Here is a 15979-nt window from a genome sequence, read left to right on the forward strand (position 1 = left end):
TTTTAATTAGACATAGGTCCTGTGACATTGGTTTTACTCTGCAGCCGGGTCTCTGTATGGTGTGTGTATGAATGGTGTGTGTTGTGCGTGTGTGTGTCACTCTCCTTTTCCTCCCTCCCTCCCTTGTGTGCTAGGTGGCTGTACGCACCGTCGTTGTCTTCGTCAGCATTGGTGTTCACAGGAGGGCCATGGCGTAGAAGAGCAATGGGAAGGCTTGAAGTTCCGGTTCCATGGTGGCGGCAGTCTCCTCTGTGTCACTGAAGGTGAGTCTTTCGTCTTCTGTGCAGTGTTTCTGCCAGGCTTTTGATGGAGTTGGTACCGCCCTGGAAATCCTGGAGGTTTGCTATGTCATAATATGGTGGGCGATACCTTTGCTTCCGCCTGGCTGTTGATGGCTACCGCCGTAGTCAGTGGTGTTAACGCCCTGGCGGTTTGTGTGGTTCATTGGCTGTCTATGGGCGGTATCACTGCCATGGTCATAATTTGGCGGTATTTACCGCCAGCCTGTTGGCGGTATTTCCACCACTTTACACCCACCGCCAGTGTCATAATGACCACCTATGTAACATGCAAATCACAAATTGTATTTTTTTTGTAGATAGGTAAGCAGGTTTTTGCTTTTGACACATATCCTTTGTTACTTGAATTTCATACATTGCAGCCCTTTAAATACAGCACAGTGATCTTTGAACCTTCATCAACAAACTGCTTGCAAACTGCAAGGCATGGGTTTTGAACCTTACTGTTTTATTCCTCAATTTGTCTCATAATGCTGATAAAAAGGTTTCCATTGTGTAGGAGTAAAGTCTTATAAATGCAGACAACCCGCCCGCACTGTTACATTTTAAGTCCAGATGTCTTGTTTCTCCCAGCTATGCACTCTTAACATAAGCCTACCTTCTTACTGTACATGCTGATAGTCTATTTAGAAGGGATACATAAAGTTAAAGTACTTTAATTGTATATTGATAAGCTGTGTGCTTTTGTTTCCTCTCCATTGTTTTGGCAAATAGGTATTAGGCTTCAGAAGGCTCCCAGACAGGCTCATTCTGGAATAAAAGTATGGTGGGTGGCCCTTTAAATGAGGCCTTTGTTTTGAGCCAACTTAATGAGGAAGCCCCTTTACCGTCTACATACTCCTATCCAGAACAGAAAGCAGAGAGCTCGTAGGGACTGCTCAATGTGACACGGAGAACAATGTCAGCATATTTCACTGCATTGCATTGTTCAGCATTCTGTCCATCAGCTGTTCTTTTTGCCTATAACCTTGGTTGCAGCATTCAGAGATCTTTTACTGACACACACAGAGGAAAAACAATTATAGGGAACATTGCCCAATGATATCCCGCAGTACCATGAATTCACAAAATAGGGTCCTCTGCTTTGCCAAGGCAGCTTTTTCTCCAGTCGACCTTTTTGATACATGTGTGGCAGGTACTGGTCCTGCTATGCCACGCGATCTCAATGACCAGTCTCTTCTTAGAGGCTAATGTTGCAGCTGCCATTACAGGACTTGGGAACTCAGTACCTGTAACCTAAGAAAAAATCAAAAAATAGTATAAGTGGTTAGTGTTGGGATAGCTTGACCCCCTGGCACTTGTAGAGGGGAACCCGAGGGACCACTCTATGGCTCAAGTGAAAATAAATGTGCCATGGGTGCTTCAGTACTTCTGCTGGACCTGGTGAGGCCCTTCTGAAAGAGGCACCATGGCTCTCCTGTCACATTCATCGGATAATGTTGTCAGTGATGTATTAAAATGTTATGCTTGAGGTAACATCAATGTCATAAGCTTAGCAGGGAAGTAAGTTCCTGTTAGCTCACTAAACTGTAACTAACAGATTTCAGTCATTTTTCATTTTTTAAATGTTCACGTGTGAGACTTTCTTACCTATCACTATAATGTTACTTTGACTTTTGTTTTTTCAGTAATTGTCATAGTTTTTAAGTAAGTTAAGGTAAGCTAAGTCGTATTTCGATACCTAGCTATAGGACTGTTTTAACCTTTAATTTTTTCAGTTACCTTTTTAGACAGATTGTGAAATGTGTTTCCAAGGGGATCTACATGGGTTAAGCTTCACGTTTTTCCTCATGACGTAAAAGAGAAAAGTAAAGTTGTCTCTACAGGTGAAGTTCTGGAGCTGCCTCACAGCTGACTCCGAAGCTTACTGACTTTCTATAAAGCACAGTATCCCACCGTAAACCCTATGTTGGTGTGCTCTATTTGATTAAGAGTTTTGAGATGCATGTGTTAGGAATCAGGGGAGAGTTGCCTCAGTTTTTAGCTTGGATCTTTTTTTGTAACCTACTCCATTCATCATGCAGACCAGAAGTTAAGACTCTACAGCTCTTTAGAGATTAATTGATTTTCAGTACCTTTTAGGCCTAATTTCAGACTTCATTTGGCATGTTCTCTAATGGAGTTTTCAAATACTTTTACAAAAGGTGAAAGTTTTGTTTCTACTTGAGATTCAGGCCCTGATTTAAACTTTTTGACACAAAACTGTGCTAACGCAGTTTTGCATCAAAATGTTTAGCGCTGACTAACGCCATTATTTAACACCACTTGGGCGTCATATTTATACAATGACGTTGGGTGGCGCTAAAAATAGTTTAGAGTAATTTTTCTCAACGTTAACCATTGTGCCTTGTCGTAAGGCAAAATGAAGTTAATGTCGGAAAAATGACTCTAACCCATTTCACGACAAGTAAACATGTCGCAAAACGGAAATGCACCATTTTTGCCTGCAATAGTGTCAAATACAGACTCTAACGGAGAAGGCAGTGCAAAAGAGAGGCAAAATGGAGCCAGAAAGACAGAAGAGACCCCAGGGAGACCTCAGTCAACCAGGAACCAGCCAGGAGGACACAGAAAAGACCCAGGGGAGGGAGAGAAAAAGAGAAAGTGTTGCTTCAGTGCACAGGAGCATGAAATACTGGTGAGAGAGGTGACAGAGCATCAGCAATAACTACATGTCACCTCAAAATTGCCAATTAAAAGGAGAGAGGCATTTTGGCAGCAGATAGTAGACACGATTAACAGCGTGGCAGAGGTCAGGAGAACCGTAACAGAGTGCAAAAAAATGCTGGCATGACTGCAAGTGAAGGAAAAAGGAAAACATGGGAAGGAACAGGAAGGCAGCACTGCAAACTGGAGGTGGGAGTCCAGCATCACAAGAGGACTTAGAAGAGATGGAGGAGATGGTTTCAGGAAACACCACAAATGCAGGGTAAGTTGCATGGGGGAAATTAATGCTAAAATGCCAAGTGCAAGAAGGGGGAGGCACATAGGACACACAATGCATATCAAAGGAGCGCAGAGGGACACATTGCTCTTTAATCAAGTTGCACCTTGCTGACGTAAGACACGCATGTACCTATGCCTTGGTAGTGCCATGCACCATAACACATACCAAACCTGGACATATGTTGATCGCCAGGCCTAAATACCTACTTGTACATATGCAGCACATGGGATGGATGGCATGTATAATCACTGTGCCTCTTGTTGTCATCACAACATCCGTTGTATATAGTCATATCAACCCTACCAACATGACCAAGACTTCAGAGACTAGGTAGTCAGTCAACACAATTCCTGGGGTAACATCATGGTGGTGTCCTTTGCAGTAACACCTTACAACTGCCTTGCCTCATTGCCCATACACGTGTGCTGCATCTGACAGCATACAAGTGATTGCAACTGTCCCAATAGTACCCAGACATGTGCTGGTAGCACCACCACCTCACACATTGACAACACATCCACATAAGGCAGCCACCACTCCATCATGCAGTTAGGATGCCCCCTGGGTGCAGGGAACAATGATCTGAACAGGCGCTGGGGGAATAGCAGGCTGGTCCTGTGTCAGTGGTAACATGCCACTACCCAGAACAACTAAACTGGTGTAGTGTGGAACCACACATCTTGATGCTAAACAGAAATGTGCCACTACAGAAAATATGTACCACAGATAGCAAACAGTAGGTCACAACAGTCATAGGCTGAGTCCACAACTACTCTGACACAACCATGTGCGGCACATATGAATGGGGAAATAAACACACACATACAACACATGGGTTATGACCGTGACTATAATGGCATATCATTCCACATTGACGGGTGGGGGATGATGCATGGGCAAGTCCGATGTTGGTAAGACTGCCAGTGCAGTGTACCCTTTGAGCTTGGCATTATGAGTCGCACGTTGGGACGGCGGGTGGAAATATGTCTGCTCATGGTAGCTCTGTGCAGCACTTAGCACAACATTGTTGATGGATCAAATAGAGTCAGTGCCAGTTTTGGCGTGCATTCGGTGTGACAGGACACGCTGCACTTGGCCCTGCAAATTAGGCAGTGGAAAGGGCCAGGGCATGGAACCCCCTGCACTGCCCATGCCAGGTGCATGGGCTGTGCAGGGGTACCCAGGGGCACGCCACACCACATCACCACCAACCTTTGCATGGGGGTTTCACAGTCATGCAAAGGCTGGTGGAAATGCGGAAACAGACCTGTAGGGTAGCGTTGTACTTACTGGTCTGGTGTCACAGGACAGCTGATGTTGACAGTCTGTAAACTGCTGGAAACCTGCCAGTGCCAGGCCATTGGCCCATGGGGCATTCCCCATTGACATCAGTTGCCACTACCACCTGTGCTGTTGGGGGTGGTCAAATAGACAATGGCAGTCAGGTGCCCATAGGACTGACTCAATTGAAATGAGGGACCAGTATGACTACCTGCAGAATCACCATCAAACTATCTTCAGGCCCTGACCTAAGTTAAACTCCTGTTAACTGGCTATGTCCATAGACTAATTTACCATCAGGCACTGTCACATACATAATGATGTACACAGCAGAAATGTAATACCAATTCTGGCCATCCCTGGGTCTACCCCTGTGCCTGTGTCGAATTAGCTGCACTGCCACCATGCTGCATCTCTTGTATCATAGTGCAAGGAGGGCTAGATTAAGGGGGAGGACATAGGTGTGTAGGAAGGTGAACCCAACTGCACAGACAGAAGATGAAAATGAACTCTGCTAGGTCCATGAGTGCTGTGTAATGTAGCACACATACACATGCATCAACATGAGGAGCTATCAATGGTAACACGAGCATAGTGTCCTGGCAATGCCATCCATGGGTGGTGCAAGGTCTCAGCACCGCATGGTGGTTGTGAAACATGTAAGAAAGGGACAGGGGGATATTGCCATGTGTGGTGCTGTGGCATGAGCATAGCAACACCCAATGCAAGGCCTCACTATGCAAATGGATGCATAGGGATGGTTGACAACGACAAGATGGTGTCAAGCCACAAAAAGGATATACATCACACCTAGAAGATATGACACAGCCAATTACGCCAACTGGGCTTCCCTTCATGTGACACGCTGGTGGGGCACAGGGCTGATAGACTACAACCATGATGGACAGGAACAATGTTTGGGAACTAAGATTACAATGAGCCTCCAAAAGCAAGTCAGTGATGTGACATATTAAATGCCACAACACAGAGAGACTGATTTTACACCATCTCATTGCAAAGAATGATGGCTGTCCTGCGGATCTGCCTGTCCTGGAGTACCCCGATGACCTAGATGACCAGCTGACAACCATCAGCCAAGAGACCCTCCAAGAAGTCCTCGGATCCCTCCAGATACCACTTCCAGGTGCAAAGAGGAGTATTAATGTAGCAGCCATCCCAGAGGCCCCACCCAACATCCCAATAGTATGACCTGCCAGCACTGACACAGCTGAGGACTCCGAGGACCAAGGGACCAGCTTTGAGAGGACAGTGGTAGCAGTCCAGTGGTAGCTGGCCAAGGAGGTGCGAGTGGGGATGAAAACTATGGTAGCCAGCTTAGAGTGTATGCACACGGGCATCATTACGTCCACAGAACAGACTGCAGCCAAATGAGACATACTCCCCAATGCATGGAGTCCAGCAGTGTCTGAGAGACATAGCTACTGCCATGAGGGAGCGGTCACAACAACTGCTCTCCCAAACTGGCAGCAGAGGGATTGAGGGCAAGCTGGACTCCGTGCACCGGGAAGTGGCCTCCCTCAGGGTAGACCTGGCTGTCTACCACAGGGATGTTGCTGCTATCCTCAAAAATCAGCAACTCCTCCTTGCTGCAGTGATGCCATGTGTCTCCAATCGCTGAAGTGTATGTGGCCCTCTGTACCTCCCCACCACCACCATCAAGGGCAGAGGAGACACCACATACATCAGAGGATGAAGATGTGGAAAAGATCATCTACACCCATAGGAGTTCCCGGTAGCACCAGTCCATGCCACTCGAGCAGTGTTTTCCTTTGTCCTGTGCTTGACATCATGCCAGTGTTAGCACAGTTGGAGATATGCACTCTTCACCCACACACTGTTAACTTTTCTGCTATGGACTGCAATTGTCTCTCACTTTTCAATTGGCAATTCATGTTCCCCTGCACGGAACAACACTTTACCCAGTCATGTCCCATGACATTTCCCTCAACCCTGGACTTGTGTTGTGTCACAATTGTATGTATTTCACTAAAGGGGGTCATAGACCTGAACACTGTAAATATTGCACTACAACACTTGTAAATAAACACCACCTACACAACTAGTATGTCTTTGTGTATTGTGACACATCTACTATGATCAGGAATTGTGATGTGTGTGACATGTCTTTAGTCACAGAGTGTCAGTACAAGAGTGCAGGAATATGGGGGCACATATCTATGCACAAAGTTCCTACATGATGAACAAATGACAATGCTGGTCTCATCCCCTACAAGCAATTCCCTGAGTATGTCAAAAATGTTGAACACATGTATGCTTCACCCACTTCATATGGCAGGAATGGCTGTGAAACAGTTCTCGGGCAATATTGTCAGCTGGGAGTACCAGTAGAACACATTGGTGTGACATAGATGTACTTAACCTCATCTTCAATTGCCACTGGTCAGTTTAGCATGATAGATATAAAAGTAGGCTGTTGTCGGATGTGCCACAATGCTCAACATTCCTACACAGGACCCAAACAATGACTGCTGAATTACCACACCTACCTGTCTAATACAAAGTAAACATAGTCACCTTTGGGGGTGGTTACACTGGATGGCAGATGCATAGACAAGTAGATGTGTTGTAGCTGTCAATTTGACAGCTCATTTGTAAACTGGTGATGAACATATCAAGAGAGGGATTTGGAGGCAGGAAGGAATCCCTAGGCCAACACACAATTTTCACTGTTCACTCAAGGGAAGACCCTGAGACACAAGCATATGAAGTAAGGGAGTATCCAAAGATGTTTAATAATAAAGAAACTAAACTAATAAGAATGAAGAAAACCTATCCTAACCTAACCTATCCTAACTATACTTAACCAACAACTGTCCCTAACTACCCTATGCTAAACTTACCTAACACATTTAACAACACAGTCTAAACAGTGCCCCCCCTTCCCCCTTATGTTGCGAGACACACGCAGGACAACACATACTAAACTACACATATACTAATTATATCTAAACAAATGTCTTTTTTTTATATATTTAAGAAAGAAAAAAAACACATACATGCCCCACCATTACCCCCACCCACCCAACTACAAATTAACATGTAAAAAGTAGAAAACCCACCTCCCAAACCCACTTATCCTAACTAAACTACTAACCTACTCTAACCTAACACTAACACCCTAAAACCCACTATAAAACATTAAAACAAATGGGGAGGGAGGGGACAGAAGTGGGGGTGAGAGTTCCAAAGCCAATCACAGCTTTGCTCTCTTGAGGTTTTTTTTGATGAACTTCAGACTTTTTGTGTTTGCTGCCAACTCCTTCTCCAAACTGCCCAACCTTTTCGGAACCAGTGTCACATCCCTCTGAGGCTCTTGGATCATTTTCTGGTCCATGGCAGCAGGTAGAGTGGGCTGTGGAGCAGATGTGTACAGTGTTGCAGCTGGGGCTGTAGTTGTAGTGGCAGCTGTGTCCCCCTGCACAGCTGTGGAGCTTGGTCTCCTCTGTGTGGCCACTGCCAGTGTGGCCCCTTGGGTGAATGCCTGTCATTCCCCGGTTGATCTCTCTGTGCGATAGCGGCGTGCCATTCTCCAGAACCCCGATTCCACTGCCAGGATATGTCTATAGTGGACTGCCCTCTTCTGGAATGCCTGCAGTTCCTCATTGCTCATGTTGGCAGCTGGTAAATTGAGACAGGCAACCATCAGTGTCAGCATTGCTTGAAGTATGTATAGATTATTGGCTTAAACTCTACATCGAATTGCACATGCACTCTAACTCACATTCCGGAAAAGAAAATGGCCCTGATAAATGCAACAACAATGCTGCTTCTGCATTATTTAATTGACACCAAAGCAACATACAACAAGATTAGGAACCAAACCAAATGAGGTGTGCATTAATTTTGTGCTAAATGTAATAATGCAAAGGCAGCATAAAGTTCACATAGATCAGGCCCAAATGTCCTCATCATCTGTGTCAATTTTTAAAATCCATTGCCAGTAACTTGAATCTGTTATTGGGAGTATGGGATGCAGTTGGTAACCATAAGGGGTCAGAGCTGATAGGTACACATGAAAGCCTGATCAATATGACTGTCACCTACACTGTGAGCATCACATCTACCTACAAATTTGGTATTCCTCTCCCCCTGTGCCTAAGGGGGGATGGCCATGCAATCCATCATCTAAACTGTCCTGGTCATCCACCAAGGCATGCCCACTCATACATGGAGTCAGGGAGTGGACTATATGTTAGGAGGGCTGCAGACTAGGAAGCTGGTATCCATAGGTCTATCACATCTACATTCATGTGTCCAGGTGTAGACACCCGTCAATACCTGATCTGCCAATACAATTCCTTACACACCCATATCCATGCCAGCACTCGTCTGGCCTTGACCTGCATGCACACCTTTTACATTCCACACAAGTGTTACGTACATGGAGTGCAAAATATGGAATGCCATGCGGGGGCCAATTGCCCACCCAGTCCTCCATATACATTACAATACAAGGATGCACCAAATTGTGTTAAAAATGGTGCATCACTGTGTTGTGAGAATGACGGAGTGCCCCAGTGCCAATATTCTCACAGCTTTGCACTTCTTAGTCACACATGGCCCTACATGTGGTTTGTCATTAGCTTGTTTACATGATGCTGCTTATTGAGCACCACAAGTCTCACAAAATATGACCCTCTGCTCATGCATGGGGAACCTTAAATGGGACACAATGTCACCATCCAGCCTACTTTGATTTCTGATCATTTGACAGCTTATCACATCTGGCATTGTGTGCAAAACACATGTCTCACTCAAACCAAACCCTGGATTACTTTACAGGACACATATTATCACGCTTACTGGATACATCTGGGTCCTCAAATCTTACCACTTTGCCAATGGTGTAGGGGGCCGGTCCACCCATGCTTAGTGTCATATCACTGTCACTACTAGTGGACAACAAATTACAGTGTGTACTATGTTAGAGGAGTAAGCTAGTTATCCTGGTGTAAAACAGTGCAACAGGCACACCACTACAAACTCACAATAACACTGACACTCAGGTGAGTGAGAGCCACACATCTGCACACTTACACTGGACCTTAGACTCAGGTAGTGCTACACCCTGCAACAACCATATGTGGCCAATCTATAGAAGATGGAACTCCATGGTATGAGGGGGTGTTGTGTGACAAATACATGACACTACCCTGGTGCTTTGCAAGACAATTGACTCAGGTATTTAAGCTTGTCCTGTAAGGCACCCAGAGGCACTTTGTGATGGACATGTGGCTCAATTATTAGTCTACAATGATCATGCGTCGATTAATCCATGACTGATGTGGCAAAGTTGTCTGATGGTATCAAATGCCCCATTTACATTTCCCCTTAAGGCGGGTAAGCCCTCTTTGCTAACATGATGGCAGGAATCATGTGGGTGAAATGATGACAATGTAGCGCTATAATGCATTGCCCTACTTTGTTGACACAATCCAGGTGAATATGGTAGGCTGGCGGTGTCTTGGCGTATCATACATGACACTATGCTGGGGCACATATGTCGCCATGGCCTCTGAAATGTGTGACTTAGTGATGGTTGTGCATGACTCACCAGACATCTGACCTGTATTGGTATAATGGTAGGACATGTGAACTCCATGTCTAGACTGACACAGTTACACTTCATTCTGGTTGCATGCGACCTGTCCATAAGCATTGCATGCAGTACTCCAACACATCTGTTACTGTCATTCAAGAGCTGTGAACAGTATGCCAATGGGAGACTCACCAACAGGGCCACGATCTCCACACCAAGATGATCAAGCAGATCCTGCTCCCTGGCCACCAGATCTGCCCTGCGTCACTTCAACTGTTGCTCATACCTCGTGCTCCAAAACACCCTCTTCAGGTGGTGGAGCACCTTGCCCCACCGCACCCGCCTCACCTCGCCTCGGTCCGGTAATCTTGTATTACCGGCAACCCATCTCCAACATCAAGGACAGGTAGTGGGCTACCAGCCACACAAAACCACCCAACTTCTCCTCTCTCATCCTGGTCAACCTGCCCCTACCAGACATATTATCACAGTACAAGTTGACCACAAGGATTTAAGTAAAATAATAAAATGAATATAAAGGAAACTTAAGCCCAATAACTAATCCCAACTAACCCAACTCAACAACTATTCCGGACAGACACCACACAGTACAAGTACAATTATACACAAAAAACACACACATTTACAAACACTGGTACAAAGTACAGACAAAAATTGAAAAAACATGACAGGAGAGACACCACAAGATACAAAAAAGCAGGAAAATCACACCACCAACTCCAGAACACAACCATAGAGTCAAAAGAATCACAGACTGTAAAGAGAAAGTGAAACTGAAAGTACACCCACAGTACCATGCTTGTAAACAGGATTTCCTATTACATCACTTCCTGTCCCCGTGTGTCACATTTTCTGTTATGCATGCATTTATATGATGCATGTGATATTTTCGTGGGTATTTTAGATGCTTGACATATGTGCGTTGTTTTTACTGACACATTACCTTTATGCATCGAATTCACTGAAAATCAGCATTGAGAAGAGTGTGAAGCTTGAATTCATGCTAAGGGCCCATGTATTACATACTTTGCATTTGCAGATGTTTCAGACACATTTGCGTCAATTGTTTTGACTCAATTCCTGATTGCGTGATTTTGTTCCATTGTCTATGGGTGCACCCTCTATCAACATACAAATTACATGGGCTGTGCTGCAGTGTGGCATATTGTGTATGGCCACATGTGGTAGTCCATGCAACAATGTGATGAGGGTGTGATTGGTCTGTTACACCAATGTGTGTATTACAGAGTCAACAGCATGCAAATAGTTGCACGTTGTGCATATGTATGCATGTGTGACAACAGTATATCCACATATGTATGGCAGTCATTACAATGCATTAGTTCTGGTTTGTGATTGTGAATTTTGTTTACTTATCTGATGCGTGAAGTTGTCTTACAGAGCATAACATTTAAAACGACATACACACTCAGGCATTGTTGATGATGGCTGAACAATGCTACCTAGGAAATGTTACCCGACAACTCTCTCCATGTGCAGATGGAGTTTATGGTGACTTGTGTGTGGCCACACATATGTCTGACATGTGTACATCTTTGGTACATACTGTGTATGACACACTCTACCTACATTCCACCCAGATTATGTTTTGACCACAAATGTTTGATTACACTCATTACATTTAGCAATGTTGTTGGTTTTGTGTGGTGGACCTGCAGCCCTAGCTGCATACGTTCTCATCCATACTGATGTGCACTCTACAGACGTGTCCATGCAAAGTGTGAGGTCATGTGTACTCTGTGTCAGGAATGGGCTCCATGGCAATGGTAGGATTGATTACCATGGATGTACTGGACAAACCCAAATTCTTACATTGCTTGTAATACCAAGATAAGGGCAATCACTTCTAGTAGCCACGGTGCTGCCGACTAGAAAAATCACCAAGGCAGACCATACCCTCCAGAAGGAGTCCCAGAGGAAAAACCCTAGTAATGGGAAAAAAACTCTTTCACAGGAACTCCTGAAAAAAATGAAAAAACAATTAAAAAAGGGAAAAAAAATAGAATTCAATTCTGCAGGGAAGAAGCACGAGTGAGTAGAAAACTGAAAACAGGAGCAAGGATCACCACCAAGATGGAAGTGTTTGCAGTGCCCGGAAAGAGGGAACTGCAGTGTTATATACCATGAAACAGGAGGTGACAAAAGAGGAAGAACGTATGACACCATCTTGGATTGGGAAAGACCACATAGAAATGAATGATAAAAAAGACCAAGTAGAAAAGGAAAAAGGCATGCTGGGAAGACAAAAGAAGACATGAAGACAGCAGAAAAAGGAGATTAAAAAGAAGAAAAAAGAGAAAGGACCCAAGTAGGTTAGTAGGAAGGGAAAGTCAGGGAGGCTGCAAGTGGCTGCGGCGCGACCCCAAGCACAAAATGTGCCTCCTGGGCCACACCGCAGCATAAACGCCAAAAGAGCACAAAAAGACGGACCGCTGTGGTTCCGGCGTTACGAAATGCAAACTGTCGGTCCGACCGTGATCCAAAAAAGGGGCACAGCGGTAGTCCACAGCATCACATAACTGGAATAATCATGATGACCATTGTTACCAATCATGTCCCCCCTTGTCACACATGCTCCATGCAGCCATTGCAACTCTCACACTGAGTTGTGACAGTGTTCTGTTCTAACATTACTGTCTTTCAAATTTTTGACATCCACTGTCTCATGTGTGGGCCCCTTGTTTACCTCCCATTTGGACATGTTGTAGTTGTATGTGATGAGCTATTGATGAACAAGTTGGCAGTGTGGATGTAATTCATATGTTGTGGTCTATGGATTGTGTACTTCAGTTGTCACATTCAAGTGATGAGGCTATTTGTGATGTCTGTGATGGTAGCAGTACAATCTCACGCATCACATGTGATGTTGCAACATTACTTTTCAGATTAGTATTTGTAACATGCTCCCTGAGGTTAGACTCATAATCCTAAAGTATATGTTGTGGAGACTGAAGAGAGCAAAGCAGGATTGTTTGAAGAAGTGAGGTGTTTATTTACAAAATGTACAAGGTGAGGTAAGTGATTTTTAAGTGAAGAAGTTAGCAACTATGTGCTGTTTGCGGCATATCCCAGCAGCTGTGTTGTGATGTTCCCCCTCATTTTCTTCCCCACCGTCCTCCTCCTCCTCCTCCTCAGCTAGGTCATCAACCTGCTCATACAAGGGGACGTTCATCCACACACTTATGTTGTGCAGGATAGCACGTCATTATGATCTTGCAGACAATGTGTGGTGCATATAGGAGGCTGCCTCCTGTGATGTCCAGGCACCTGAATCTTGCCTTCAGGATGTCAAATGTCCTCTCCACGATATTCCGTATCTTCCGATGTCCCTCATTATATGCACGCTCTGTGCAGGTCTTAGGTTGGCAAATGGGGTCATAATCCATGGCTGTATGCGATTCCCCTGATCCGCTGGAAAACATTAAAGGAGTAACTTGTTAAGGCTTGCAACAGGTTTGTCCTGTAGCATGGCAGTTGATATTTTGAGTTTGTTGTGACTCATATGTGGTTTTGGTATGGTGTGAGTTCCTGGCCTTGTGCAAGGTCTTCGCAGCACTGGGTTGTTGGATATGACAGCCTTGAGTTTTGCTCAAGGGCCTGGGACATATGATTTGGATTCCTAACTGATGGTCAGTATGTATGTACCATGTGTTGTGTAGTGCACCTGTGTATCAGTATGCTATCACTGGAGGGGACATGACACATCCTCACAACACAATGGGGTCAGATGTGTTGGCAACATGGTAGCACTACAAAGCCTGGACATCCCATCCATTCTGACATGTGTAATTACACATGATGTGCGACACTTAGGCCCATTGAAATGATTTAGGGACAATGCACAACACGTCTCCAACATTGGTAGCACTGTCCTGTAACATTTTGACTATGGAAGAATGCCCCAAGGGTGACATGTTACTAGGCAACCACTTGTTGTCCCCTGTGCCAATAGCTCATATGCAGTTGTGCACCTACACTACCAACCTTGCACCAGGGTAATTGGCTAGCTGCCCTGTGGAGGTGGATGTTTCTGTGCAGGAAGGGACACTACCCTATACATATGCTGTTTTGATTGACAATTGGCTCTGTGTGTGCAGGAGTATGCAGCATGCATTGGTGTCACATTCATATGAGTTCAAAACACAGTCTACTTCCTCATTGCAACCTACAAACAGCAACCCGCGGGTGGTTTTTGATGTTGGCATTGCCTCAGGTTTTAGGTGAAACCTACATCTGAGTCAGCATCATCATGCTATGTATCTTATGGTGACTGACCTGCAGCGACACACATTACACTTCCATTCCAAGCTATATTCTGGATGGGAGGGTGGCCGATTTACAATGTGTCTTCAAGTCATAAAAAAATGGTCATCTACAAGTTGTACATACACTGCAGGCCATGACAATGGCACTGTGGGCTTTTACATAGGTCACTTGGTGATCCTGAATGGCAGCTAATGTTAGTGACAGCCATCAGGTGTCTTAGGGTGTGTATCCCATTGTTTCAGGATGATCAACATAACTACCAGTGTCTCTCCTATCTTTCAACACATGATTCAGCATTTATACTGTCAACACATGCACAGTGCAGGCTATGGGATGGAGTTCAGCTACATAGCAAATATACCATTTGGCACAGTGCATGTGAGGTCAGTGATGTCCTGTATTCTTCTACAGGGTCCCACTATGGCATCCATAATCTGCACTGTCTGACAGTGACTCTGCCCTATGGTGGGCCATTTATTGTTTATGGTACAGAGGTGATGGTGTTGTGGGTCAGTAAGTGGTGCATGTGAGGCGGCACTACAGTAGGTGTGATGACACTTCTCACAAATCTGGCACATGGTATGTGATGGGTATTGATTTTTTATTCCTATGTATGTGAGCCAATGCGTTAGGCAGATGTCTATGCGCACTACAGGGAAGTCAGGTATGTGTTGATGAAATTTAGTTGGTATTGGCAGCCATTGTCTGGCATTTTATGTTTGTTCTGACAGTGACTTGCACAGCATGATGAGAGGGATCTGCGCCTATATGAGACTCACGTAACATGAGCATGGTGTATGCCATTGACATGGCTGTGCTATTCTTTGTTTGGTATACTGTGTGCGAAGTGTATGTAGTAGGCAACCTGTGGGCACTTGTAGTGGTCTGTATAGTTCTTCTGTTAGCAAAGGGTCCATATCTGCACCTGTCCTTCGTGTGGTGTGCCTGTCAAGTTAGGTTGTGTTACGTACATGTGGGTGTATGTGTTTGTGGTGTACACTGATTGTGCTGTACTACAGCATGGTGCATATGTGTTGTTAGCTGCACGTCTGTGTTGCCCAGGCCATGTGTTAATGTAGTGGTGTATGTCTTGTGTGTCCTACAGGGCTGGTGTGTTATGTGTATATTGCTAGGTTTGTTAACTTACCCACAAGTAGGGCATTTCCATATTGTCCATCCTAGAATTGTTCATTGATCCTGCTGTGCCAGAATATGAAGGCGTCATGGTCCACTATGCCCGGCACATTAATGGAATGTGTGCTTGTGCTACTGGTATAAGTGCTCTGTTGCAGCAGGTGGTATGAGCAGGACATGGGGGCAGTCAATTGCACCGAGCACATGCAGGAAGCCATGGATTTGGTAGAATCCCTGTTTTGTCTCCTGCTGCTATTGCATGGTGTTCGGGAAGCTGATGTGGTGGGGTGCTGGGAGATTATAGCGTCTAACACCTTTGGCAGGAACACCGAGAATGACAGCTGTGAGACACCAGCAACCAGGGCACCCATTGTTTGGAATGAGCCCCTTACCAGCATGTGCAGGACAGCTAACAGCTTTGGCACAGGT

Source organism: Pleurodeles waltl, chromosome 10 (assembly GCF_031143425.1).
Source record: "Pleurodeles waltl isolate 20211129_DDA chromosome 10, aPleWal1.hap1.20221129, whole genome shotgun sequence".
In the NCBI taxonomy this organism is placed as follows: domain Eukaryota; kingdom Metazoa; phylum Chordata; class Amphibia; order Caudata; family Salamandridae; genus Pleurodeles; species Pleurodeles waltl.